A 27,857-nucleotide genomic window follows, 5' to 3' on the forward strand; every position below is an offset into this window, starting at 1 on the left:
GTACACATTAAATCCTGAGAAGTGCTGCTCTAACTCGTCCAGAGGTCTTTTTTCTCCTGGTCAGAGTATTTTGCCAGACTGAGGCCACGCACACTGTCAGATGTCAGAACGCATCCTGCCACCCCACATGGCTGCAGATTTCCACAGATAATCCTCTGCCTCCTGCATGGGAGGCTGACCATTTCCTGCGCACCATGGAAGGTGCGCCCACTTTCCTAGTTCCCTGTGTTCCTCTTGTTCCCCCCGTGCCTCCCCTGCCCACCCCCATTCTACTCATGATGTCATGTCGGCCTTCTGATCACGCCCCACCACCCCCGCCCCGCGCCTGAACGTTCAGCTTCACCCCACCCTCACTGCCTACTACATGGTGTCCAGTCTCCCTGGCCTGAGCTTTACGGGTGGGTTTATCATGCCCTCTTCCTCTCACTACACTCCCCCCACGCCCTGAACTCCTCCCCCTTCTTTGCACATTGCTGCTGCCTGCCTTCAATACCCTCCACCACACCTCTGCTAATCCAAAACCTCCGTGTCCCTCACACTGGCTAAAACACTTCTGGGTGGCCTTTCCAGCACAACACAATCTTCTCTAAGCCGCCCAGTGATTTCTTCTCACCCCTGTCCCTTTCCACCTTCTATTTAGAGTTATTGACATACACGCCTCCCATCCCGTTACACGTGAACAATTTAAAGCAGGGATCCTGCCTTATTCATCTTTGCTTCTAACGAAGATGTTAACACACAGCTGAAGTGATCAGACAGTCAAACCTCAAATGTGGAACACATAATTCAACCCCGCTTTGTTTTCCTAATCTGTATACTTATAAGGAACCTCAACTATTATGACCATATTTAAGATACTGTTAACAAATTGTCTTTATGGGAAATATCAAAATTTCTTTAAATGGGGCTATCTTGGAAAATCTAGATTATCCGATTCCTGATTAGACATTCAATAAGTGGTTGTTGAATAATGAATGAATGAGAACAGATTATTTTCCCTCAGTAAAGTGATGTGTTCATCCTTAGGTCTCCAGTCTGGGTAAGCTAAACAGTGAATTTTGAGATGAGACAAGCATATAGTTTAACTAATGGCCTGATGAAAGCAGGAATTAAGAAGAGAAGTTTCTCCCTCAAGGACCCATGTGACATCACTGTGAAGTAACGAGGCTGATCCCTGCGGGGCTGGTGGAATCACGTTGTCGCTGTGTGGTCACACACATTCCCATCAGACCTCAGAACTGAATGCGCTGACTGCAGACTCCTTTTCCCAGACTGAATAAAGCGCTGCCAACATCTAAGCTGCCGCTGAAAACTAAGGCAATTTACAAGCAGTTGAGCGAGTTCTTATGGATGAAGGAGGAAGATTCAGCTGCTGGGGGAGTGGGGATGGTGCAGATGCAGGGAATGCAACCACAGAGTTCTCTATTTCTGGCTACATTTGCCTTTGCAACTTAAAAGTGATAATATTTTACCATGACCCTGTAGAAGAAATTTTGTGTTGGGGTTCCATGGCATAGAGTTACCTATATAAGGGGGAAGGAGGCTTCTAGACTGGCCTAAAGCAGAAATAGCTGGGGTTCAGGTCTCTTCCCTTGGAACTAAGCTGAGGCTGGTTCCTGACCTGGAGAAATGGCTGAGAAGGATCACTGTCCGTGTCTTGTAAATATTTCAGAGCATGGGGCTGCCTGATCGGCTTGAACACTCCTGTGGAAAACTTAGAAAACCACAATTGGTCCACAAGTGTTAGCAGACAAAAATATCAGATTTCAAAGTCACTAAAATCTTAATAAAATAATGAAGTGGAAAGTATTGGCTCTATCCTTTTTTTTTTTCTCAAAAGACGATTCTTAAGATGCTAACTTCTCTTTTTAAACAAAGTCATAAAGCTTTAGCCTTATCTTAGTAGCAGATCTCCTGGAAAGAGGCAATAAACAAAACGCCTTCAATATTTTGTCATTGGAAATTCAGCTACAAAAGCAAAACTCAAGCAGTTTTAGTGTTTGGTCACTGAATAGACTCTGGTTTTGATTATAAACACCAGAGTTTCTAGATGCCAATTGTATCCAGAGCTGGGGCTGAGCGCCTTCGCAGAGTTTGCTTTAAGAAGCAGAGAGGAGTGAACCTGGGTGCATATCCTACCTGTAACCAGCTACCAGCAAATAGAGGTTCTGCTTAATTAGTGAGGAATTGTTTCCATTAAAACCTTAATGGCATTCAAATCAGCTAAATTAACAGCTAGAGAAACAGCCACAACTAAATTACATTCCACTGTTTCCAATTAAGTTGGAAGGCTTGGGTGCGGTAACCACTAACATTATAAATGAGGAGTCTGCCAAAAATGAACTCCTTCAGTTTTTCTCGGACCATTAACAGCCTGGGCTAATAGAATTAGCTCACTGAATGTGTGCAGGAGAACGGAGTTAAGCAAGCCATTTAAAAGCATTAATTTATTCATGGAAGCATTTCACGCCAAAGGCTGTGCTAGGTACAGGTAGGACTTGCAATGTGAGGCTCAGATGGGAAACCACCACGTAAGAGGAAAGCAACGTCTCTTGTTTACAGTTTCCATTCCCAATACACTTAAGGAATCGGTGGCCTTCTGAAATCAGAGAAAAACTATCAGACTGATTAATCACATTGAACCCTCTGGCTCCTCTGCCGTTGCTGGTAGCTTGGGGTTACTGAGGTCAAAATAACTATGATGTCAATATTTATACAGCAGTTTTCAAAGATTCGTATATCCTCCCGTCTCTAAGAAAAGCATGATATTTAGGGAAAAGTTTAGAATCTTTGCAGTAATTGTAGCTTGGACATCCATTAGGAGGCTGCCAGCAGACTTAACTGCAAACCTAATGTGTGATTTTAGGGGCTCTGTGAAGTCTCTGATGCTCCCAAACCCATCACCTTCCTGCTGGTATGTGTCCAAAACCGTACTATTATAGATTCATGGCTTTGCACTGAGATTCCTATTTACGATCCTCTGTTGGAGAGACACTTGGCTATCATTATCTGCAAAGGACTTAAGCACGCCTGGTACTGTGGAAATTTAAAGAGTGAGGTAAGTTTTGGGCTCTGATCTTGGCATCCAACTTATCCACCCATCCTTCCGTAAAGTTCCTTTCTTTCTACTTTGAGTCTCAAGGCTTTGAAATATCTCCTTTTATCACGTTATTAAAGATCACATCTCTCAAGTCCTTGGTTTGTACTAAGGTGTAAATGACTGAAACCAATTTAGTGTGTAACTTCTTCAAGGGACTTTTGCATTTACTGAGATTCAAAGCCTGCACATAGAAAAGCTCCAGCAAAAGGAGTTTCTGGAAGCAGCCAGCTACATGCTGAAAACTGTCTGCTCTTTTGGTCTACACGCAGATTTTGCAAATGGTATATTTTGCAAGGTACATTATTATTACTAATTCAATCTCTTTACTTGTTATAGGTCTATTCAGATTTTCTCTTTCTATTTGAATCAGTTTGATAAATTCCTGCCTAGGAATTTATTCATTTCATCTATTTAATTATTGTTATACAGTTGTTCATAGTATTTCTTTATAAGTGTTTTTATTTATATAAGGTTGATAGTAACAACCCCTCTTTAATTTCTGATTTTATTAATTTTGCTTTTCTCTTTTTTCTTAGGTCAGTCTAGCTAAAAGTTTGTCCATTTTGTTGATTTTTGCAAAGAGCCAGCTTTGGGGTTTGTTGATTTTCTTTATTATTTTCTATTTCATTAATTCCCACTCTAGTCCTTATCATTTTCTTCCCTCTGTTTGCTTTAGATGTAGTTTGCTTCCACCCCCCACCCCCGGTGTTTCCCCCCTACACCCGGTGTTTTAAGGTGGAATGTTAAGTTAATTATTTGAGATTTTTCTTTTTATTTATTTATTTTTGGCTGCGTTGGGTCTTCGTTGCTGCACACAGGCTTTCTCTAGTTGTGGCGAGTGGGGGCTACTATTCACTGCAGTGCACGGGCTTCTCATTGCGGTGGCTCTTGCTGCGGAGCACAGACTCTAGGCGTGCGGACTTCAGTAGTTGTGGCATGCGGGCTCAGTAGTTGTGGTTCATGGGCTTAGCGGCTCCGCAGCATGTGGGATCTTCCTGGACCAGGGCTCAAACCGTGTCTCCTGCATTGGCAGAAGGATTCTTAACCACTGCGCCACCAGGGAAGTCCCTCTTTTTTTTAATATAGGCATTTATAGCTATAATTTTCCCTATAGGCACTACCACTACATCTCTTAGCTGCATCTCTTAGGTTTTGCTATGTTGTGTTTTCACTTTCATTCATCTCAAAGTATTCTCTAATTTCCCTTGTGATTTCTTTTTGACCCACTGGTTATTTAGGGGTGTGTTGTTTAATTTTCCTACATTTGTGAATTTCCCAAGTTTCTTTCTGTTACTGATTTCTAAATTCATTCCATTGTTGTATGATTTCATTCCATTTGAACTTATTGTTTTATGGTCTAGCATGTGCTCTATTCTGGAGAATATTCCATGTGCACTTGAAAAGAATGCATTATTTTTTAGGTGGAGTATTCTAGAGATGTATGTGAAATCTAATAAGTGTATAATGTAGTTCAGGTTTTCTATTTCCACAGTGGTTTTCTGTCTAATTGTTCTGGCCCATGGTTTGATTTAATCAATAGAAGCTGTGATGGTTAGTTTTATAAAACAATTTGACTAGACCTTAGTGTGCCCAGATAATTGGAAAAATGTTATGATGAATGGATAAAGAATATGTGGTACATATATACAATGGAATATTACTCAACCATTAAAAAGAATGCAATAATGCCATTTGCAGCAACATGGAGCTGGAGACTATCATACTAAGTGAAGTAAGTCAGAGAAAGACAAATACAATATCACTTACATGTGGAATCTAAAAAAAAATGATACAAATGTACTTATTTACAAAACAGAAACAGACTCACAGACATAGAAAACAAACTTATGGTTACCAAAGGGGATGTGGGGGAGGGGGAGGATAAATTGGGAGTTTGGGATTGTCATATACACATCACTATATTTAAAATAGATAACCTACTGTATAGCACAGGAAACTCTGCTCAATATTCTGTAATAACCTAACTGGGAAAAGAATTTGAAAAAGAATAGATATATGTGTATGTATAACTGAATCACTTTGCTGTGCACCTGAAACTAACACAACATTGCAAATCAACTATAGTCCAATATAAAATTAAAAATTAAAAAAACCCGTTATTCTGGGTGTGTGAGGGTGTTTCATAATGAAATTAACATTTGAATTAGTAGACTGAGTAAAGCAAATTGCCCTCCCGAATGTGGGTGAGACTCATCCACTTAATAGAAGACCTGAATGGAACAAAAAGGCTGAACAGGGACTTCCCTGGTAGTGCAGTGGTTAAGAATCCGTCTGCCAATGCAGGGGACATGGGTTCGAACCCTGGTCCAGGAAGATTCCACATGCCACGGAGCAACTAAGCCCGTGCACCACAACTACTGAGCCTGCGCTCTAGAGCCCACGAGCCACAACTACTGAGCCCATGTGCCACAACTACTGAAGCCCGCACTCCTAGAAGCCCGTACTCCACAACAAAAAAAGCCACCGCAATGAGAAGCCCATGCACCGCAATGACGGGTAGCCCCTGCTCACTGCAACTAGAGAAAGCCTGCGCATAGCAATGAAGACCCAACACAGCCAAAAGTAAATAAATTAATAATAATAATAAAAGGCTGAACAAAAAGAGAGAATTCCTTCTGCCTGTTTGAGCTGCAACATTGGTCTTTTCCTGTCTTTGGACTCAAACTGAAACACTGGCTCTTTTGGGGTCTTGATCTTGCCAACTTTTGGACTGGAACATAGGTGACCAGCTCTCCTGGTTCTCAGTCTTTTGGACTCAGACTAGAACTACATCATCGGCTCTCCTGGGTTGCCAGCTTGTCGACTACAGATCTTGGGACTTCTTGGGCTCCATAATCACATAAACCAATTCCTTCTAATAAGTCTCTATATTTAAATATATATATACCCTATTGGTTCAGTTTCTCTGGAGAACCCTGACTAATACGGAAGTGACATTCTCAACCAAAGGTTGAGACAGCCTGGCAGTTTTCCCTCTTGCACTTTTAGGAGTCCTGAGATACCATATAAGAAATCCGGCTAGCTTGCTGGAGAGACCACAAGAGAAGAAGAGGCCCTGACATCAAACAGAGAGTGAGAGAGGCCCAGATATGATGGTGGACCAGTTGAGCCTCCAGATGACTCTGGCTATAGACAGCATCTAATGGAAACCACATGAGACATTCCAAGTGAAACTAGCAGAAACTGCCTAGCTGAGTCCAGTCAACACACAGAATCATGATAGATAATGAAAGTTATACGAAAATAGACAACCAAGAAAAAAAAAAAAACCCCATCACAAATGACCGTTATAATTGTAGCCACATTTACCGAGCTTTTTGCTCTTTACTGCTTGTATCTCAGACTTTCCATTTAGAATAATTTTCCTTTTCTGTTGGTGGCAAACTACTCTTTTTACCTAAAAATATCTTTATTTTACCATCATTCTTGAAGAATATTTTCACTGGGTACAGAATTCCCGGATGGCAATTGTTTCTTTCAATACATTATAGGTATCATTTCACTGTTTTCTGGCTTCCATTGTTTCCATTGAAGTCAAGTGTCACTCATTAATAAGTAATCTGTCTTTTTTCTCTAGCTTCTTTTAAGACTTTCCATTTGTTTTTTATTTTCTTTAGTTCTGTTGATGTGTTTCATGTGAATTGATTGTTGTTATTGCTTTCTCTTGCTTCATTTTTTTATTCATCTTATTACTTACATTTTTTATTTTTTATTTTTTTAATTTTTGTGGTATGCGGGCCTCTCACTGTTGTGGCCTCTCCCGTCGCGGAGCATAGGCTCCAGACGCGCAGGCTCAGCGGCCATGGCTCACGGGCCCAGCCGCTCTGCGGCATGTGGGATCTTCCCGGACCAGGGCACAAACCCGTGTCCCCTGCATCGGCAGGCGGACTCTCAACCACTGTGCCACCAGGGAAGCCCTACTTACATTATTTATTATTAATATTTATGTATCTTACTTAGGATTTATTTGCCTTCTTGACTCTCCTACTCTCTTTTTAGGACCTTCTATTATCTGTTAAACCTTCTTGCTTTAGCCTGTGTAGTAATGGACACAGTGTGTTATTGGCAGAGAAATAAAATAGACCAATGGAACAGAATGGAAAGCCAGAAATAAACTCGTAATTTTATGAACAGTTGAAATATAATTGAAGTGATAGAGCAGAACAGTGGGGAAAGGATGGATTTTACAATAAATAATACCAGGGGAACTGGATATCCATATAGGAAAAAAATAAATTTGGAGACTCACATCACACACAATTCCAGATAGTCCTAAGGAAACTTTTAGAAGATAATAAAGGAGAATATCTTCTCATTGTGTTAAATTAGGAAGCATAAAATTTGTTTCATTTGAGGTGATGCTAACTTTTTATTCACTTGGATAATATCTGGTGTCTAGCAGATCACTTAATTACAAAGATATCTTAATTTTTTAAAAAAGATTTTTAAAACTATGGCTAACCAATTGGGTGTCCCATGTATATAATTTTTAAAAATACAAATAGAGGGGCCATTTGTTATTTTCCTGCCCAGCACCTATTCCCCTTCATCTGGTAACGGATGCCTGAATGCTTTTAGAGAACCTCCCGCCTCAGACCCTGTATTTCGGTGGAGCTGACTCTACCCTCACTTCCTGGGGTGGGCATCGTTTCCTTCTGGCCCACAGTTATAAACTCAGAGGTGGGAATGTGACCCAAGTCAAGTTAATCAGATATGTATTTTTTAATTTTAACAAACTCTTATGTAGTGTTTACAATATGCTTGGCACTGTTCTAAACACATTACAAATATTAACACATTTCGCATGTGTAATCCTGTGCAAAAGCGTAGGCTACCATCAACCACTGTACTGATAAGGGAGCTATGGTACAGAGAGGATAAGTAATTCAGCTCTGGTCATACAGCTGGTAAGGGACAGAGCTGGGATGTGAACCTGGGCAATCTGCGGGGAGAGTCCATGCTCTTAACCACTATACAACATGCCTGTTTTATTTGAGCACTCAGAAAGGAGGCATCCTCTCTTCCACTGGACATGAGCTGCGGGGTTGAAACTTTGGTGTAGACAATGCAGGTAATGGCAGCCATCTTACCACCAGGCGGTTAAAGACTACCTGAGAATGGGGTCAACACAGAGAGAAACTAGGTCCTGATGACCTCACCAAGTCCCTGGTTGCAATGTGCATGAACATCTACCCCTGGACTTCATAGTTACATGATCTTCCCCAGAAACCATATGGAAGCACATATATACTTTTCCTCTCCATAAACAATCTTGGTGGGGTTTTCTATAACTTGCAACCAAAAGTCTTGCTCCTAATAGAACTAGTAAAGGACTTGAGTTATTTTGAAATTATTCTGATTGAACAAACTGTATTCTATCTAACTGTGGCTTAACTCCAGGACTGAACCACGTAAGTCATGGCTTTAAAAGCATTAAAATAACGTTACAAGCACCTGCTCAAGACATACATTGGCTTTAATCCCAATGGAAAAAGTCCTACGAGGCAAATGCCTGTCTTAGACGTTGAGATGGACATTTGCATGTAGGAAGCTTCTTTGGGGAGTGCTCTCTGAAGCAACACCTGTTAGGAAGTGAGGAGACAGGACGAGGCAGAGGGAGAGGCTGAACACTGAGGAAGTCACAAAAAAAGGCCACAGCAGATCCCATGGGAATTACAGAGCTGGGACACATTCAAAATTGCCTTGAGCTGAGGTAAGAGTGCTGGGCCTTTGAACCCCTGAATCAGCCCAGGCCACTCTGGGAGAGATATAACTTTGGTCCCTTGGCCATGGCAACACCTGGAAGGGACTTGGCAGTGAGGGATCAGCCCCCGATACCCTTAGTAGTTGGGGGAATGAATGCCTTAGTCGGGAAGGGTGATCTGAATGGTGCACTACATCCTCCGTTACAGCTCTGACTCCATCAGTCCTTAGTCATTACTGTCCTTATTTTACAACCTGGATTCAAGTCCTAGTCTTTCTGGCTCCAAAGTCCTGTCGTGTCCACTGCACATCCCTGTTACCACCACTGTCAGGCTGGTGATGCATTCTGGGAAAGCTAAGACCCTGCTTCTGTGTCCAGCTTCAAGGGCAAACGTGCTTCCATCACACTCACAGCTAGAGTTCATCACTGGAAGATATATTCTACCAAGTAAAAAGATGTAATTACTGACAAATACTACTACCTCTCACCATTTCCCAGGTAACCTATTAAGAAAAGGTTCATGTTGGGTAGAAATTTACAGACAAAACAATGAGGGCAAAACACTTCATGGGAATCTTTCTAGCCATACCAAGCACAAATAAACAGAAAATGTTTGTACACTTTGCCAACTAGCTCAGACAGAATTTAAGGAGGAAAAGTTATTAGTTAAGGTTGAAAGGAAATTGGCAAGAAATGTGTATGACCTGAGGCCTCTTGGTTCAAGAGCAGAACTGAATGTCCTTACAATTAGCATGCTTATGCTACAGAATGACCGCTTGCCCCACTCTTCCCAGCCCTACCCAGACATTTTTTCCTACTTCTCTCTCTTTTCTCCGCCCCTGCTCACACATCCTTAGAATTTGGCATCTTGATAGGTACCATGCTGGATATCTATGGTGTGTCTGCTCAGTCCTTCTTCCTGAGATCTGCTCCTCCCTTCACTCCAACCAGTGAGAGGTGGGCTGCCTGCCTTCAGAGGTGTGCACCTGACCTTGCCCTTCTCTAGAATATTTTGGCCTGGGACCAAAGAAAGAGAGGCAGCTCTCCTTTAACAGTGAAGAGTGAGACGCAAAGCCAGCCCTCTCGGTGACTGTTTTCTTCTGTGAGAAAGGAAGAGGTGAAATAGAGTGTTGGTGGCACGCCATTCCCTGGTTCCAGGGGCCCCCAGACCAACCACAAACTTGCCCCATTGGAGATTGGTTATATAAGCCCTATGTCTGCCCCTTTGTCCAAGCTAGCCAGAGTTGGGTTTCCGTCCTCACAGTCCTAATACATCATAGACTCATAAAAATAGGTAGACCTTTGAGAGGATATCCAACACAGCCCTCTGCCTCCAGGCAAGAGTATCCTTAAAATAACAAAGATGGCTACCATACTTAAGACTCTCCATGGAAAGAAACTCCACTTTTTCTTTCATATCCTTTAAATTATTTATTTCCTTATTTGTCTCTTATCTACATGTCTTTCAATCTTCCTCTCTAGAATGGATCCCTGATTCTCTATCAATCACCTGAGGTCACCAGGTAGGCTCAGGAAGAACCACTGAAACCTGACAGGCCCTTGTTTGCATGGATCATGGAGGGTGAATCTGTTCCTCGGTTTCCGTCCACACAACTCTCACGGTCTTCCCTTAGAAGATGCTCTTATTCAGTGCCTACGCTGCCCCAGATAGAACCTCATGGGAGCCAGGCAATAAAATCATTTAATTAGCTGACAATAGAAACAGGCACTGTTTGTATCATCAGCCTTCTTTTACTTAAACACAGCAATTTCATTGTCCTGTGGCTTTCTTCCCAAAATGTTTAAACATTCTGCATAAGACCTAATTCCATCCCTTCTTTTCATGTTGATTTTTTTTCCACCTTCTTGGAATCTCTTTAGATACTTTTATCTTTCTCAGAATGTAGAGTCCAAACCCCAAAATGATGTGTGGTGAAGCCTTGAGCAGTGGCAAGGGGAGCAGGGAGTTATTTTTCAACTGCTGTATGAAGTTATTATGCCAGGCCATTAATATATCCGAGGATCAAGTTTGAGTTTAAAATAACATGGTGACCTTTCCCTCTACTCCCCTAGGACTTTCAGAGTCAAAACATGTGCCCTGCAATCCCTGACAATCTCTCAGGAGATGAGTCCCAACTTGTTCATAAAATGGACATCACAGCCATGAGTTCATATCCAGTACAGCACTCATGTCTCTCATGCTATGACAAGTGATTGGTCTAGTATATTCCTCTAGAGGCCCACTAAAAGCCCAGGGCTCCTCAGGGCTTTTGATTTTTAAGGAGATGTTCTGGGAGCTTCTGACAGGTTCCTCATTCTTTGGGGACTAGCCAGAGTTGGAATAGACCTGTTCAAGCAGCTGTGATCCCAGGAACGTTAGTTCATAATTTCCATCCGGTTGAGCATTTTTGATACATCTTTGAGTATCCTTTCTGTGCCAAGACCAGGCCCTTCCCTGCTTCAGGAAAGGAAGGTTTGGGCACATGAAAGAGATGTAGGTGTCCACAATCCTTCCGTCAGTTGCACCCTTACTGGTTTCCTGCACCCATAGGGGTGAGGGGGCTCACAGCTGTCAAGAAGCTAAAGACGGTTCAGCCAGGAAGGCTGGGAGTAGACTGTGGCTTAGGCAGCAATGTGATTAGGTCCTATAACTACAGGACCTAATTCTGGTGAAAGTAGTCAGCAGAGAATCAGGGGTGGTTTGTTTGTTTGGTCCAACAAGCTACTAGCAGGTTAAAAATGACTGAGGCATGTGTGTATTTGACTGCCATTAAAAAACCTACAACAACAAACCCCTTTAGGGACATAGAAGAAAAGAACAATGTGATCAGTGCCAGTCTCAAACTCCCAAACATTTCTAGTCCAGAAAGGAGAGGAGAAATGAAATCTATTTTAGGGGCTTTGTCAATGACCTTTTAAAAAAGTAGTACGTTTGATTTCCCACTTCGATTATTTATCTAAAGAGCCCCTAGGTAGGTGTGGATGTGAAACCATTGGTAGCACAGTAGCCCAGAAGACTGTGTGGCATGCTGGGATCTGGGAATTGAGAACTCCCTCTTCTTCCTCACTCTGACCTCTGCTACTGCTGCCGCCAAAGTCTAGGAACCTTCATCATTTATTATGTGAGTTCTCTATAATTGGAAACACTTTGGAGGAAACTTTTCCACACTTAGAAAGTCATTAACCCTGAGTCTCTAATATGTACGTTCTTCCATGCCCTTACTTTATGCACTGAAAGCCTTATTCTCCAGAGTGTTCATTTTGGCTGCAGTGGAACTAGGGAGACACAGGGACAGTCCCCCTTCCCCAGGGCTCTGGTCCCTGGGGTGGGGACGGTGCTGAAAGGCAAACCTAAGAGAGTTTCTTAAGTTCTGCTGCAAGTGGCACACTCTGCCCCTCTTGGAGGGCAGGATGGAGATGAGGGATGGGCTGCTTTTTCAAGGGTCTCCAGAGGCAGACCAGCCAGGCGCCAGACCCACTCCACCACGCACGAGCCGTGTGGTCCCCAGCAAGTAGGTTAGCACTCTGCCTCCAGCTCTTCCCCTGTCAAATGCGGGAAACAGTAGCGCTGGTGCGTATGGGCTGTCCAGAGGACTAAATGCGTTAGCACGCGTGAAATGTCTCCTGCTTGCTCCCTGTGAGGGCCCAGCTCAGTGGAGTCATCGATTACATTTTTTTTAGAGATACGGAAACCTGTTAGAGAAGTCAGGGACTTGGTCAAGGCTCCACGAGGATTAGGTGACAAAACCGAGCATGAAACTTCAATCTCTTCTGAGTCTGGGTCCTTTATGACATAATATACATGTATGTGTGTGAGAGAGAGAGGAGATCTCCCCCACTGAACTCTCTACTTGAACATATTTACAGTAGAATAGATAGTTCAGCACCTGGATGTGCCCTGGACCTCGTCTTGGTCAGCGGGTAGCGTCATGGGGAGCTGACAAAGGCCTGGCTTCATCCAGAACTGTGCTGCTCAAGCTGGAACTGCACAGGAATGCCCTGGGCTCTTGTTAACATGCAGATTCTGATGCAGGTGGGTGGCGTGGGGTCAGCAACTCTGCATTTCTAACAAGTTTCCTTTTTTTTGTTTTCGTTTTTTTGGCCGCACCGTGCAGCATGTGGGATCTTAGTGCCCCAACCAGGGATTGAACCTGTGCCCCCTGAAGTGGAAGCGCAGAGTCTTAGCCACTGGACCGCCAGGGAAGTTTCCAAGTAGGGCCGGTGCTGCTTCTCTGGGAACCACACTGCAGCAATGTTTTTGAAAATGTTGGCCAGCAAATCTGCTTTATCCTGCACCTTCCTGCTGCTGTCTCTTTGGTTATACAAGCTGCCTCCAGTCTCCCCTCAGATCCTGAGTCTGAAACTCTGGGTCCGTCTACATTGCTCCCCAAAGCACCAGAGCTCCTGAGGCCAATTCCCCTGCTGCAGTACGGGTGGGTCCACCCGGGAGGGATGAGTCCCAGAGTTCCCGTCAACAGCCCCAACCTGGGGGCACTCTGCGCAGACACCGTGGGGACTGCTGCGGATCCACGTGGTCTGAGACACCTCTGGGGCACCCTCGTGTTTACGGATTCCAAAGAAAACGAATTTTCACTGTGGGGCTGAGCACTGGGGGTGGCAGGGAGCGCGGGGGCTGTGGAAGGTGCCTGGTGAAGGGGTCAGCTGCCTCTCCCCAACAGGCCCCGGGGGTGCTGGACCCATCCATTCGAGAATCTCTGCAGCCCTCATGTCCCCTCTCCCACCCACAGCAATACAAATCACGAGCCTCCCAAGTTTTCCGTCCGGTGCCACCTGGAAGCCCATCCCTCAGACAGGACACCCTTCAGGACATAAAGAGGAAGTGACATCTGACACCCTCTGTGGAAATTCCAGGTCGTGATCAGAGAGTGTAAGAGACACACTGAGAAGTATGAGTGTTGCCATCTGGAGTGTTTGCTCACGGGAGTGGAACAATCCCAGGCACCCAAACACCAGACAGAATGGAAAATTCTATCTTAAAAAGGTCTTTCACTGTGATTTTTCCATGACGTGACCAGCTTTTCACTCAGTTGTTTTTCCCGGGAGATACCAGGTAGGTTTCGACAAAACCGGAAGTGTGGGGAGTGACACCCTAGGAATTAGGACTTTCTCTTTCCTCCCCTCTTCAGGACACACTCTTGTTTCCACAGCAGGCAGTATTAGCGGCGAGTTTGCCACTATTTTCACCACTTTAGAACTAGCTCCTTCTCTGCTGGGGATTTTCCATGGTGATATAAATCTCTAGGCTTCATACTAGCGAAGTATATTAATTGCTACCTCAGTTAGAACAAGTGAACTCTGGAAATTCCCACGGCCTTGGCCAAGACCTTATTGGGGTGGGTTTTTTTTAATGTTCTGGATTCTATTCTTTCCATGCCAGCCCAAAGCAGGCTTCCCTGGCACAGCACAACACCCTTTCAAAATATAAACCCTCTGGATTGGAGGCCTCTGTTAAGCCTGCCTATTTAGGCCCTGAACCTAGCAGGAGAAGATGCAATGCATAAAAATAAACAGAGCAGGAATGTCATTTATTAAGTGACACCTGCCAGTGTTGGGGAAACTTCCGGTTATCAGATATCTGAGAATGAGGTCAGGTCTGGTCTCTCCAGCTCTTGTGATCAGGACACTGACTCAGAACCAGAAATCTGACCGCTGGGCAGTGCCTGCCAGAGTAGGAAAAGTACAGCCAGGAATCAAACTTGGACTCCATGTCAGGTACGGCCCTCCTAGCTGTGCAACCCCTCTGAGCCACTGTTTCTTCAAAATGGGGATAATGCACCTGCCTACCTATTCTCATGGGATTATAGGGAGAGGAAGATAACATATTTAAAAGTGATTTGAGGGACTTCCCTGGCAGTCCAGTGGTTAAAGACTTCGCCTTCCCATGCAGGGGGTGTGGTTGGGGAGCTAAGATCCCACATGCCTTGTGGCCAAAAAACCAAAACATAAAACGGAAGGAATGTTGCAACAAATTCAATAAAGACTTTAAAAATGGTCCACATTAAAAAAAAAAAAGTGATTTGAAAGCAGTAAAGTGTTATTCCATACATAAAACCTGGGCTTATTGTGAAGGTTAAATTAAATGAGAACATTCACAACACACACACCACACAGAAGTGTTTAACAACTGGCTTTCTAGAAAGGGAAATGCCAGTGATTTTTATCATTTGCCGATTTCCACTGCATAAATAATACCTCCATGGCTGATTTCAAAGTATCAGCGTGATGTCACTGCGTATCAAGTTGAGAAATGTGCATAATTGACTCCTGTGAGCTGAGCTGAGCCGCTCAAGCACACCACTGTTTACTTATCTTACCCCCGCTTATGTGAGGCCCTTAGCGTGGCGCCTGAAAAGAAGGGACCCTGACCTCCTCCTCCAGGTCATAGTCACTCACTAGGTGGGGAAATGGCAGACCGGTCCAGTCACCGGAGTCAGAAACGTTGGCTGGTGTGTGCTCTAAAGTTCTGGGGAGATTCTCACACAGCCAGGATTGGGAAAGCAGCAACTGGCTGCAACTCCTTGGGGGCTGGGACCACGTCCCACTTTTGTTTGTATCCCCACTTCCAGAACAGGGCCTGACCCACTGGATGCTTCCCTAAACGACGGGATGGCAGCTCATTAACTGTAGCTAAAATGATCCAGAAAGGGGTCAGACCCACAGAGATGTGAGAGGAGAGGGCCCTTGCCTGCTGCATTTGCACCGCTGGCATTCTCGCTACTCCTCCACGTGCCGTCCCTGCTGACCTGTGCTGCTTCTTCAAGCGCCGCCCATGAGCCCCCAAACCCACCACCCATCCTGGTTCTGCTGCTTCCCCTCTGGGTCCTGTGGCGCCTGCGTCCACTTACTCCCCTGCTCCGAGTTTAGTTATCCCCTCAGGACCCTCAGGTCCCAGGGCACCCTTCTTTCTCCCGGTACTGAGAGCCGCAAGGCCAGATGCTTTAAACTCAAGACAAGGAGTGGAGGCAGTGAGCGCATGCGTGTCTGTCTCCGCTGCCTCCCCCGCTCCTCTGCCGCCCGGCTTGGCTTCTTCCAGCTCTGTCCCTAGGACAGCGTCCATCCAGAATAAAGAGAAATAATTCATGGGGACAGGACTACAGGAAGGGAGGAGAGGAAGGCATTCCAGGTGAATTAATTACTGCAGGAAAGACCTAAAGTAATTGGTGCTTTCTTGGCCTGAGTACAATAGCAAAGGAAAATTGACTTTTAAGCCAAAAATGTTCACATCTCCATCCATCGCTGAAGATATGTCCCACCCATTTTTATGTTCTCTCTCAACCCTGCATGCCAACATAAACTACCAACTCCTTTGGCTTTCTCAAGTAACCTGAAGAAAAATGAGATGGAGTTCTCCAAGAATGGAACAAAAATTTCCACATCACCTGTTTTAGGTACAAATACAATGGCCAAATTTTCTCAACTCCAATAGAAAAGGTATAACTCTTGCACTTACCAAGAGAAGAGAACAGCCTACTTGTAACCAGGGTCACCGTATAAAAATCCAGCCTTGAAAGCTACAATCAATGGTCCTGATGGCTGAGTTCCTGATCTGAAAGGTAAATGTTCTTATACACTCAGAACATGTGTGACACCCTGCTTTAAAGAAAACAAGGGAGGGCTTCCCTGGTGGCACAGTGGTTAAGAATCCACCTGCCAATTCAGGGAACACGGGTTCGAGCCCTGGTCCGGGGAGATCCCACATGCCACAGAGCAACGAAGCCCATGAGCCACAACTACTGAGCCCGTGTGCCACACTACTGAAGCCCGCGCACCTAGAGTCCATGCTCCAGAACAAGAGAAGACACGACAATGAGAAGCCTGCGCACCGCAAGGAAGAGGAGCCCCAGCTCGCCGCAACTAGAGAAAGCCCACATGCAGCAACAAAGACCCAACGCAGCCAAAAATAAATATATAAAAGAAAAATTTAAAAGAAAAGGAAAACAAGGGAGAGAATTAGTATTTATTAAGCACCAAATACAGCCTTTATGAAGACACCGTGCTCAGCACAGAATACCAATCCACACACAGCCCTGTGAAGTATACTTTTTACCCCATTTTAGAGATGAGGTAAACATGCACAGAGACTTAGGAAACACGCCCAAGGACAGAATAAATGCGCGGCAGAGTCAAAACTACCACAGGGTCTCCCTGGCTGCAGCCATGGACACAGATTCCAGATTTAGTTGCTGCTGTCACTTTTCCATAGATTCTCCAGAATGAATCCCAGGAGAAGAGTCATCAAGACCACAGAAGGAGGCACGCCCTCCTCCTTTTCCTTCCTTCCACTGCCCTTCATGGAAGCCAAGCAGGAGGAGAGAGAGGAAGGCGGAGCAGTGTTTAAGGCAGGGGGCGTGTGATCAGCGACCAGACAGAAACTCTTAAGCTCACAGCTATTAGGTCTTTACGTTTATGGGCTCAAGACACTGAGAGGAATGATATTAGCTCTTTAAAAAAAAAAAAAAAAGATTAGAGGCAAGAAATGATTGCTTAAATTAAAATGGAAGGTTCCTCTACTGGCAATTCATCATGCAGTCCTTGGAGTCTCTGTGTCCATTAATCAGCCCCTCACCTGACCTCTGACCCCATCACCCCCAGCTAAAGTCCTGGACGGGAGAGAGTGTGTCTCATTCATCTTAGAACTATGAGGACCTAGCAGACAGAGTTGTTGGCAGAGAGTGAGGGTTAAAAAAACAAGTCTGACTGGGAGTTGAGCAGGAGTCGGATAGGCAGAGAAAAGGGAGTGTTTCCAGAGAAGGGACAACACAGGCAAGAGGCTGGAGGTGACAGAGCACTGCGATTTGGGCGTCTTTGGTAATTTAGTGTGATTAAAACAAAAAGCTGTATGTATGGGGGCGCGGAAGGAAATGGCATGAATTGGGAGATTGGGATTGACATATACACACTATTATGTATAAAACAGATAACTAATGAGAACCTAAAAAAGAGGGGATATATGTATACGTAAAATTGATTCACTTTGCTGTACAGCAGAAACTAACACAACATGGTAAAGCAACTGTACTCCAATAAAAATTAATTTAAAAAAAAAAAGAAAAAAAAAGTCTGTTGAATTTGGACTAGTTTTTTCTACCTTTAATCCCAGAGTAAGCTTTTGGCATCTTTCAGCTAACTCGCATCCTCGGCCTGCCTTCTCTAGACTATGACTCCTCCCCAACTCTTGCTTGTGTTCCCCATGTATAACAGGGTTTTAGCGCTCACAGAATTGTAGCAAGAGGATCTCTTATGTTCTGAGTCAGACTATACATCCTTTAGGGCTATCAAGTTTTGTACCCTAAGCACCTAGCATAGTGCCTGACACACAGGAAATGCTTATTAAACATCCATTAAGTAGGACTGACTCTGGCAAAGGCTGGTGAAAAGGTGAGTCTCTAACATCTGAAATCTTTAAATACAGTCTCTGCAACGTCAGCAGAAAGTCCCAGGAGAACAAGGGTCAGGTCAAACTAGTTATCAAACATGGCTTGAAACACAGTATAGATGGCTTTGTTTCTAACAGTAGGGTCTGCGTATTTTTAGGAGTTGAGAATCCATTCAGAGCATCGTGATTTGAAACCATTCTGGCATCACCTGTGAGTAAACCAGGGGAATGAATGACTATTTAGCATGATAAACTCGCAGGCTGACCAAGAAAAAAGCCAGCACGTGGCATCCACTGTGAGTTCCAAATGGGCAGCGGCGCTGTAGGTACATGACTAGGCTGCTGCCAAACCTCCTGCCCAAATCCCAGCGTTACAGAAAGCCAGAGCCCGAAGGTGGGGCACCCATTTCTCTACGGCAGCACTTCTTAGAAACTTTCATCATCTAATGTCCATGGGGACTCTTCCTGAAGGGACAGGGCACACCTTGTTTCCCAAACTCCTTGGGCCACATGGTACTTCTCTAGTAGAACTTCTGGGTAGTGCTGCACCACATGTGGATCTGCCCTGCATTACATTCAATGCCACAAACATCGGGTCACCCCCTCCTCCCCGTGCCGAGGTGATGTTCTGGGTGTGGGAAGGGCCACACGGAGAATGATGGACAGTCTCTCCCCTTGCGGAGTTTTTGGTCTCACGTGGGAGATGAGAGAAGGAGGAATCAGAGAAGAGGCAGAGGTCAAACCGGGATGAAGGTCGGCACATGACAGGTTTCCAAGCAAGGCCAAAAGCAGTGTGAGGGCACAATGGGGGAGACAGAGCACCTGGCTCAGGGGTGGCCATGGGATCAGGGAGACACCTCATGGAAGAGGTGGGCCGTCCACTGGCAGACATGAGATGGTGGGCGGAGGGGAAAGTGCTATGAAGGGCAGGGGGAGACACACACGGGGAGGGACAGGCCCCAGCGTGGGGAGGGGGCAGGGAGTGGTGTCACGGAGAGAAAGCCTGGGAAGGAGGTTTGTGCTCACATTACGAATGCCACAAACAGAGTCTGTATTTCATGGAGAACTCTGGAAGCTCTTTAAGCGGGGGATGGGGGGGGTGACATAACTAGAGCCACATTTTAGACCATAGAGCCCTCCTGATGCTTACCCTTATACCATCTGTTAGTTCACACATAACTCTCTAAGGAGATGACTGATCCCAACACAGTAACATATACAGTGAAAGCATACTGAGTTTAATTCGTGTCAGTCTACTGTCTTAGAAATAACAGTGGAAAAGTTTTCCAAAGAAGTTCTATTTTGTAATTGTTAGGAATTTTAAGGATTTATGTTATGGCAAGAAAGGTGACAGGTGAAATCTACTGTGTTAGTTACCTATTGCCATTTAACAGATTGCTAGGGTAAACCTAGCAACTTAAAGCACACATTTATTATCTCACAATTTTCGGGACACAGGAGGCCAGGGCCAGCTGAGGCAGATCCTATACTTCAGGGTCTCTCACCAAACCAAAATCAAGGAGTTGGCCAGGACTAGGGTCTTATCTGAAGGCTCACCTGAGGAAGGACCTGCTTCCAAGCACAAGTAATTTTTGGCAGAATTCAGTTTCTTGAAGGTTGTTGGACGGAAAGGCTACCTCAGATCCTTGCTTCCTTTAGGGCTTGGCGGACTACTGGCCCGAGGCCACCCTCAGTTCCTGACCACCTGGGCCTCTCCAACAGGCAGGTCCATTTTACCAAAGCCAGCAAGGGAGAAGGTCCGCCTGTAAGATAGAAGTCACTGTCTTATGTAACCTAATCTGGGAAGTGACATCAAGCTGCCTATATAGGTCACTAACTTCCTAGCCCAGATTAAACTTATGAGAAACTCATAATGTTTTAATAATTATATTCTAAATGAACCTATAGAACTTGGGATCAGTGCGGGAAGCATATATCTTGGTGGAATGTTACAATCAAGGAGAAATAACTGTGTCAATCACTTTTCCTGGCAAGTCAGAACCCTATTGTAAGAACAGTCTTGGAGCAGGGAAAGCGGTCCCCCTTACCTCAGTGGGCCCCTCTCCCCGGCCAGCTGTGACTCTGTCCTCAGGACGAAGCTCGGCCAGTCTGCTTTCATTCAAGTCCTCAGACTTGCACAGGCGCTGGGAAAGGAAAGACGCTCTTTTGTTCTGTGCAGATGAAATAAGATACTCTTCATTCTGTCTGGTCTGGTTCATATGCCTTCCTAGGATTGCCTCTTTCACTTGAAGAATGTACCAGCTACATTCCTGAAGATGAGAAACCAAATGTTGTCAGGGCTGATTTGTGATTCTTGTGATTCTCAGAGGAGGAAAAGAAAGACGGAGACGGTTTATCTGAATGCATGTAACGATCAGAGAAGGACTGTAGGATTGGCTGGCTCAGGAGATGGCTAATAAAACACAGTGTCTTTGATCTATAGGTCGCCAGTTTATTTAGGGCTGCCCTGAGAAATTCCCTTGAAATATGTGTTTTTGGAATTCTTCCAGAAAAGCTTAAAATCTTAGGGTTATCTTTTTCTCTTTGTGGTGTGCTGGGTTTGATTTATCATTCCCTGTGAAGTTATGGGTGAGATTTCACGTTTATTTGTTCAAAAGCCATCCAGGCACACAGAAATGCTCTCCCTGAAGGTGGCAGTGTAGGGATCCTGCCAAATATGACCATCAGGATTCCTAGTACAACTTCAAGGGAAATCGCCACCCCAGCCAGAGCTGTCGAGTGGAGGGTCTCGAGGCCTTGCTATTCAACTTGGCCATCAGACAACAACAGGGGCTTTTTTCATCAGACTATGGAGCCCAGAGGAAATGCCACAGGATATTAAACATGTCAACACCATGCTTTTCAAGAAGAAATGTGAGAAGCTGGCTTTGGTCACCAAGATGGCCACATTCTATCAATGAGTCAAAGATGGCCAGGTTCCCTTAGGTTAGTACCCTGCTACTTAGCCAGACAGCAATGTGGAAAGCATAGGATGTAAACTATGTTAGACAAAAGAAATAGAGACTTTAGAGTATACTGTAAAATTATCCACATTTTGGTCTTAGGGTAAAACCACCTTAGAGTTAGCTGTAAAATGTTTTATTTTGTTTAAGGTGTTTGAGAGGCTGGGGTGGGTGGATGGAGAGTTAAAGTTACATGGGGTTAAGTTTGGGTTTGTGATGCTAAATTTTACCTCGAAAAGAAGTATGCTTTCTCAAAGTCAGTTTTATGATTTGCAAGTAAAAGGAGTCAGGTCTCCTAAAAAAGAAGGAAAGGCCAAAGAGGTAGAAAAGTGCAAAGATCCGGAAGGGAAAGCAGACACTCAGATTCACATTAAGCCTGACTGTTCTGTTTCTAATATTTTAAAGTTTTTTACTATGAACTGTAACACACATTCATAAAAATATATAGAAAAATGTATAACTCAATGATTTGGCAAAAGAATCACGTTAACCATGACCTAAGCTGATAAATGATATTGCCAACTCCCCAGGAGCCCTCCATACACCTTCCCAGCCATCACCCCTGTGTACCCACAGGGGTAACCACCGTCCGGTCTCTTGTGGTAATCACTTCCTTGCATTCCTTTACAGTTTTGACACCCATGCCTGCATCATTAAGTATTATAATTTCAGCTGCTTTTCTTTTTCTAAAATAAATTTATTTATTTTTGGCTGTGTTGGGTCTTCACTGCTGCACGGGCTTTCTCTAGTTGCAGTGAGCAGGGGCTACTCTTCATTGAGGTGTGTGGGCTTCTCACTGCGGTGATTTCTCTTGTTGCGGGGCATGAGCTCTAGGCACACAGGCTTCAGTAGCTGGGGCATGCGGGCTCAGTAGTTGTGGCTCGCAGGCTTATTTGCTCCACGGCATGTGGGATCTTCCTGGACCAGGGCTCAAACCCGTGTCCCCTGCATTGGCAGGCGGATTCTTAACCACTGCACCACCAGGTAAGTCCTCAGATGCTTTTTGAACTTTATATTATGTACATGGAAACATGCAGCATGCATTTTTTTCATGCCTGGCTTCCTTTGCTCCACATGTTTTAGAGATTCGCTCATGTTGTTGCTGTGGTGCAGCTGTAATAAATTCTTTTTCATTGATGCATACTATTCCATTGCATGGCTACCCCCCCATGGGTGTATACCTTTTAGTGCTGGTGGATATTTGGAGCTATTATGGATAATGCTGCTATAAACATTTTTGAATGAGAGTTTTGGTGCACGTGTGTATGCACTTGTATTGTGCATGTGCATTCACCTAGGAGTAAACTTGTTGGATCCTAGCATATGTATGTCTTCAGTTAGTAGACACTGCTCAACTGTTTTCCAGAATATTTGTATCAATTTATACTCTTATCAGCAATGTTTAAGAGCATCTGTTACTCCACACCCTCACCAACACTAGGTATGCGCAGTCATTTCAGTATTAGCCATTCTGTTGGGTATGTGGTCATCTCATTGTGACCTCAATTTGCATTTGATCACTGAGTCTCTGATGACTGAGTCTGAGCATATTTCTGGAATTTATTGGCCATTTGGTTATCCTCATTTGTGAAATACTCAGTTTTTTTACTTGGGTTGGTTTTTTCCTTATTATGGTTTTTATTTATTTATTTTTAATATTCTGAGTATACATCCTTTCCAGTTATATGTATTGCAAATATCTACTCCCACCTTTTAGCTTCGATTCCCCTTGTCATGTCTTTTGATGAACAGAAGCTCCTAATTTTAACGTAGTTCAATATATTTTTTTTAATGTGCTTTTTTTTTCTCATTAACAAAATCTTTAGCTCCCCCAATGTCATGAAAATATTCTCCTATATTATCTTCTAGAAGCACTATTGTTTCACATTTAGGTCTACTCACTTACAATTGATTTTTTAATGTATGGTGTGAGGTAGGAGGGTCAAGAGTAACTTTTTTCTATATAGATATCTAAACACCTGGCGCCATTCATTGAAAAGATTATCTTTTCTCCACTCTTTTGCAATGCCACCTTTGTCATAAATCAAGGGTCTGTATATGTATACTTCTGGACTCTGTTCTGCTTCATTGGTCTATTTGTCCTTGCACCAATATTCCACTGCCTTAATTACTGCTGCTTTATAATAAATCAATATCTGGTACTGTAAGTCTTCAACTTCGTTCTTCAAGATTGTTTTGGCATTCTCAGTGCTTGACTTTCCATATACATTTTAAAATTAAAATTTTATTTTCTACCAAAAAATCTATGGGAATTTTGATTAAGACTATTTTCAAAATCTATAGATCAATTTGGGGAGAAACAACACCTTTACTATATTGAGTTTTCTAATTCATGAACATAGTATCTCCTACCACTTATTTAGTTAGGACTTTTAAAATTTCTCTGAAAATGTTTAGTTTTCTGTTGAGGTATTTCCCATCTTTAAAAAGATTAATTCCTAATTATTTGATTTTATGCTACTACAAATGGTATCATTGTTTTTTCTTTTCAAAATCCCTGAAGGTTGTGTATATGTGTAAATTGAGAAGTTGAGTTTTAAATCTATATGGAAATTCTGAATTTGAGAATAATTTTCATCAATTCTGAAGAATTTTCATTTATAAACTCTTCAAATGCCTCTTTCCCATTCTCTTTAATATTCTTCTGAAATTTTGATTAGAAACATCCTTCTGGAAATCTGTTCTCCATGTGTCCTAAATTCTCTTTTATTTTTCTCCCTTCTGATATGAATGTGCTGCATTATGTCCAGAGCTATCCTTTTCTTCACAAATTCTCTTCAGCTCTGTCTAACCTGCCATTTTAACTCAGTGGTTCTCAAAAGAGGGTGATTTTATCCTCCAGGAGACGCTTAGCAGTGTGTGGAAACATTTTTGGTTGTCACAACTGGGAGGGGCATACTACTGGCATCTAGAGGATAGATGCCAAAGATGCTAGTCAGCATCCTACAATGCACAGGACAGCCCCCTACAAGAAAGAATTATCCAGCCTAAATGTTGAAAACATCAGGTTGAGAAACCCTGGTTTAACCTATCTACTGAATTTCTAATTTCAATTATCATAGTTTTCATTTCCCAAAGTTTAATATGGTTCTTCTTAAATCTTTCTGAAACATTCTGATAGTCTTCTGAGTTCAAAGTTGATTTCCCCTTTTATTTCTTTAAACATAAAAAAATGTACTTTTTGTATATTCTGTAATTCCGACATCTGTGGTCTTTCTCAATCTTATTCTGCTGCTGTTTCAACTGATTCTTACCCATGGTGCATTTCTGATTATTTTTCTTCCAGTTTTATTGAGATATAATTGACATACAGCACTGTATAAGTTTATAAGTTTAAGGTGTACAGCACAATGATTTGACTTACATACATCATGAAATGATTACCACAATAAATTTAGTAAGCATCTATCATCTCATATAGATACAAAATTAAATAGAAAAAAATTTTTCCTTGTGATAAGAACTTCTAGGATTTACTATCTTAACCACTTTCATATATAACATATAGCAGTGTTAATAATATTTATCATTTTGTACATTACATCCCTAGTATTTATCTTTTTTTAAAAATTTATTTATTATTTTTGGCTGCATTGGGTCTTCGTTGCTGCATGCAGGCTTCTCATTGCGGTGGCTTCTCTTGTTGTGGAGCATGGGCTCTAGGAGTGCAGACTTCAGTAGTTGTGGCACATGGGCTCAGCAGTTGTGGCTCACAGGCTCTAGAGCGTAGGCTCAGTAGTTGTGGTGCACGGGCTTAGTTGCTCTGTGGCATGTGGGATCTTCCAGGATCAGGGCTCAAACCTGAGTCCCCTGCATTGGCAGGCAGATTCTTAACCACTGTGCCACCAGGGAAGTCCCTAGTACTTATCTTATAACTGGAAGTTTGTACCTTTCGACTGGCTGCATCCAGTTCCCCCTCCCCCTACCACCCATCACTGGTAACCACAGTCTGATCTCTTTTTCTGTAAGTTTGTTTGTTTTTGAAGTATAATTGACCACAACACTGTTAATTCCTGTTACACAACGTAGTGATTCATTATTTCTATACATTTCAAAACGATCACCATGATAGGTCTAGTTATGTCACCAAAGATATTACATAGTTACTGACTACCTCCCCACTTATTTCACTTAGCATAATACCCTCTAAGTCCATCCATGAAATGGTAAGATTTCCTTCTTTTTTATGGCTAAGTCATATTCCATTGTATATTTATACCACACCTTCTTTATTCATTCATCTATTGATGGGCACTAGGTTGCTTCCATATCTTGGTTATTGTAAATAATGCTGCAATGAGCATAGGGGTGCAAATATCTTTTCAAATTAGTGTTTTCATTTTCTTCAAATACCAGGAGTGGAATTACTGGATCATATGGTAGTTCTATTTCTGTTTTTTTGAGGAAACTCCATACTATTTTCCATAGTGGCTGCACCAATTTACATTCCCAGCAACAGCGTACAAGGGCTCCCTTCTTGCCACACTGTCGTCAACATGTGTTATTTGTGGTCTTTTTGATGATAGCCATTCTGACAGTTGTGAGGCGATATCTCACCGTGATTTTGATTTGCATTTCCGTGGTTAGTATGTTGAGCATCTTTTCATGTACCTCTCTTCTCTGGAAAAATGTCTAGTCAGATCCTCTGCCTATTTTTTTCTATAAATTTATTTATTATTTATTTTTGGCTGCATTGGGTCTTCGTTGCTGCATGTGGGCTTTCTCTGGTTGCAGTGAGCGGGGGCTACTCTTCGTTGCAGTGCGCGAGCTTCTCATTGCGGTGGTTTCTCCTGCTGCGGAGCATGGGCTCTAGGCATGCGGGCTTCAGTAGTTGTGGCACGCGGGCTTAGCTGCTCCGAGGCATGTGGGATCTTCCTGGACCAGGGCTCGAACCCGTGTCCCCTACATTGGCAGGAGGATTCGCCACCAGGGAAGTCCCCCTCTGCCCATTTTTAAATTGGGATTTATTTTTATGTTGAATTATATGAGTTCTTTATACATTTTGGATATTAATCCCTTATTGGATATCATTTACATATTTGCATTTCTTATTTTTTATTGTGAATACTTATTCCTTAGAACCTTATTGGAATAATGCATTGAGGTCTGTGTTCAAAATGCATGCCTCCAAAGAGGTTTATTTTATCACAAATATCTGGTGGCACATCAATCTGGGTGGGCCAGATATAATTTTTGTCTTTAGGCCCACACAGGGAGTATGAATTCCAATATTAAGCAGCCTTGCTGTTAGGAATTATCAGAGAATTTTCAGAGAAGAGATTTTTCATTTTTTTCCCCCCTTAACCCAGAGCCAAGTCTGAGACAGAGAAATATTCCATCAATGTCCCTCTATGGAGTGAGTTTTTGTTGTAACTGTTGTTACACTTTTCGTGGAGGATGGTCCCGGATACAGAGGATCCCTGAGCCAATCTTCTTACTCAAATGGATCCTAGGTTTTGTCCCATGTCTCCAAGCACGCTCAGCCCATTAATACCTAAGTTTACCCCCCAGGAATTAGTAGATGCTTTCAGAGCACACAGCCCCTTTAGCATTTATTTACTTCTCTTGATTCATGCTTTATGACCACCAAGAATTTCCCTATTTCCCCACCAATTCAGCCATCCCTTTAAAAGGAATTTTTAAATAAATGTTTTATCCAGTATATTCAGTTCTTTTAAGTATGGGTTTCTCTGGATGTCTAATCATATTGTTGGCAATTAACATTGATATTTATTTTACTATATTTTGTTCCAAATGTACATTACTTAATAGCTGTAGTAATTAATAATACTAGATAATTATTAATACTAGTAATACTAAATAATTATTCGTAATAGAAGTAACAATACTTTATATATATAGAGAGAGAGACCTTTAGCATTCAGTGCTTTTCTTTTCATTTAATCCTTACCAACAGTCTGTTACGAAGCAATACAGGAATTATTTTCATTTTCTAAAGCTTAATTATGTTCAGCAATCCCCAAACACAGGCAAGTATCAGAATCATCTTTGGAGCTTTAAAAAAACACATTTGCTCAGGGCTAGGGGATCTAAATCTCCTAGGTTTGAATCTAGGATTTTTTTGTTTCCTGTGTTTTGGTTTTTGTAAAATTCTTCAGGTGGTTCTGATTCACAGCCCTGGTTAAAAATTCACCATGCTTAAAAAAATCCACTAGACAACTCACTGAACACAGCTAGGGCTTGAATCCAAGAATTCTGCCTCTAATTAATTACTCCCCCCTCCCCTCTCTGAACTGATTTTGAAACTAATTAACGTACTGATGATGCTGGACTCAGACAGATGGAAATTAAAATGTCAGTTTTATTATTTTGATGTGTTATCACATTCGGGCCTCCTGATACTTCTGAAGTTTAGTTCTTGGATTGATCCATAAAGGAAGAGTTTGGGACTACAGAGCAGATACATTCCTCAACCCAGAATTACTGCCCCATTAAGGAGACTAAGAGGGGGGCTAACTCTCAGACAAGGCTGGGCCTTGACTTTTTGTGCTTCCATTGAGAGCAGGGGTGGGAAGAGAATGCGACCTCTTTTGGCAGGAAAGTGAGGAGGGGAACGGGGGAGGGAGGGAGGGGGAAGGAGAAGAGAGGAAGAGAGGGAGGGCCGAACTTGTCTAGTTCCTTAAGTCACTC

At 43.1% G+C, this 27,857-nt stretch overlaps 1 long non-coding RNA gene across 2 annotated transcripts in view; it reads right to left on the reverse strand.

The window, feature by feature from the left end:
• Positions 1-20,949, reverse strand: part of LOC137205296 (uncharacterized) — an 84,819-nt gene extending 63,870 nt beyond the window's left edge. For both annotated transcript variants that reach the window (XR_010934088.1, XR_010934087.1), the window contains exons 1-2: positions 20,271-20,949; positions 19,780-19,985 (exon numbers count right to left, since the gene is read on the reverse strand). This is a non-coding gene — a long non-coding RNA (uncharacterized lncRNA). The remainder of the gene's footprint in view (positions 1-19,779; positions 19,986-20,270) is intronic.
• Positions 20,950-27,857: the final 6,908 nt, after the last annotated feature.

Source organism: Pseudorca crassidens, chromosome 14 (assembly GCF_039906515.1).
Source record: "Pseudorca crassidens isolate mPseCra1 chromosome 14, mPseCra1.hap1, whole genome shotgun sequence".
NCBI lineage: Eukaryota > Metazoa > Chordata > Mammalia > Artiodactyla > Delphinidae > Pseudorca > Pseudorca crassidens.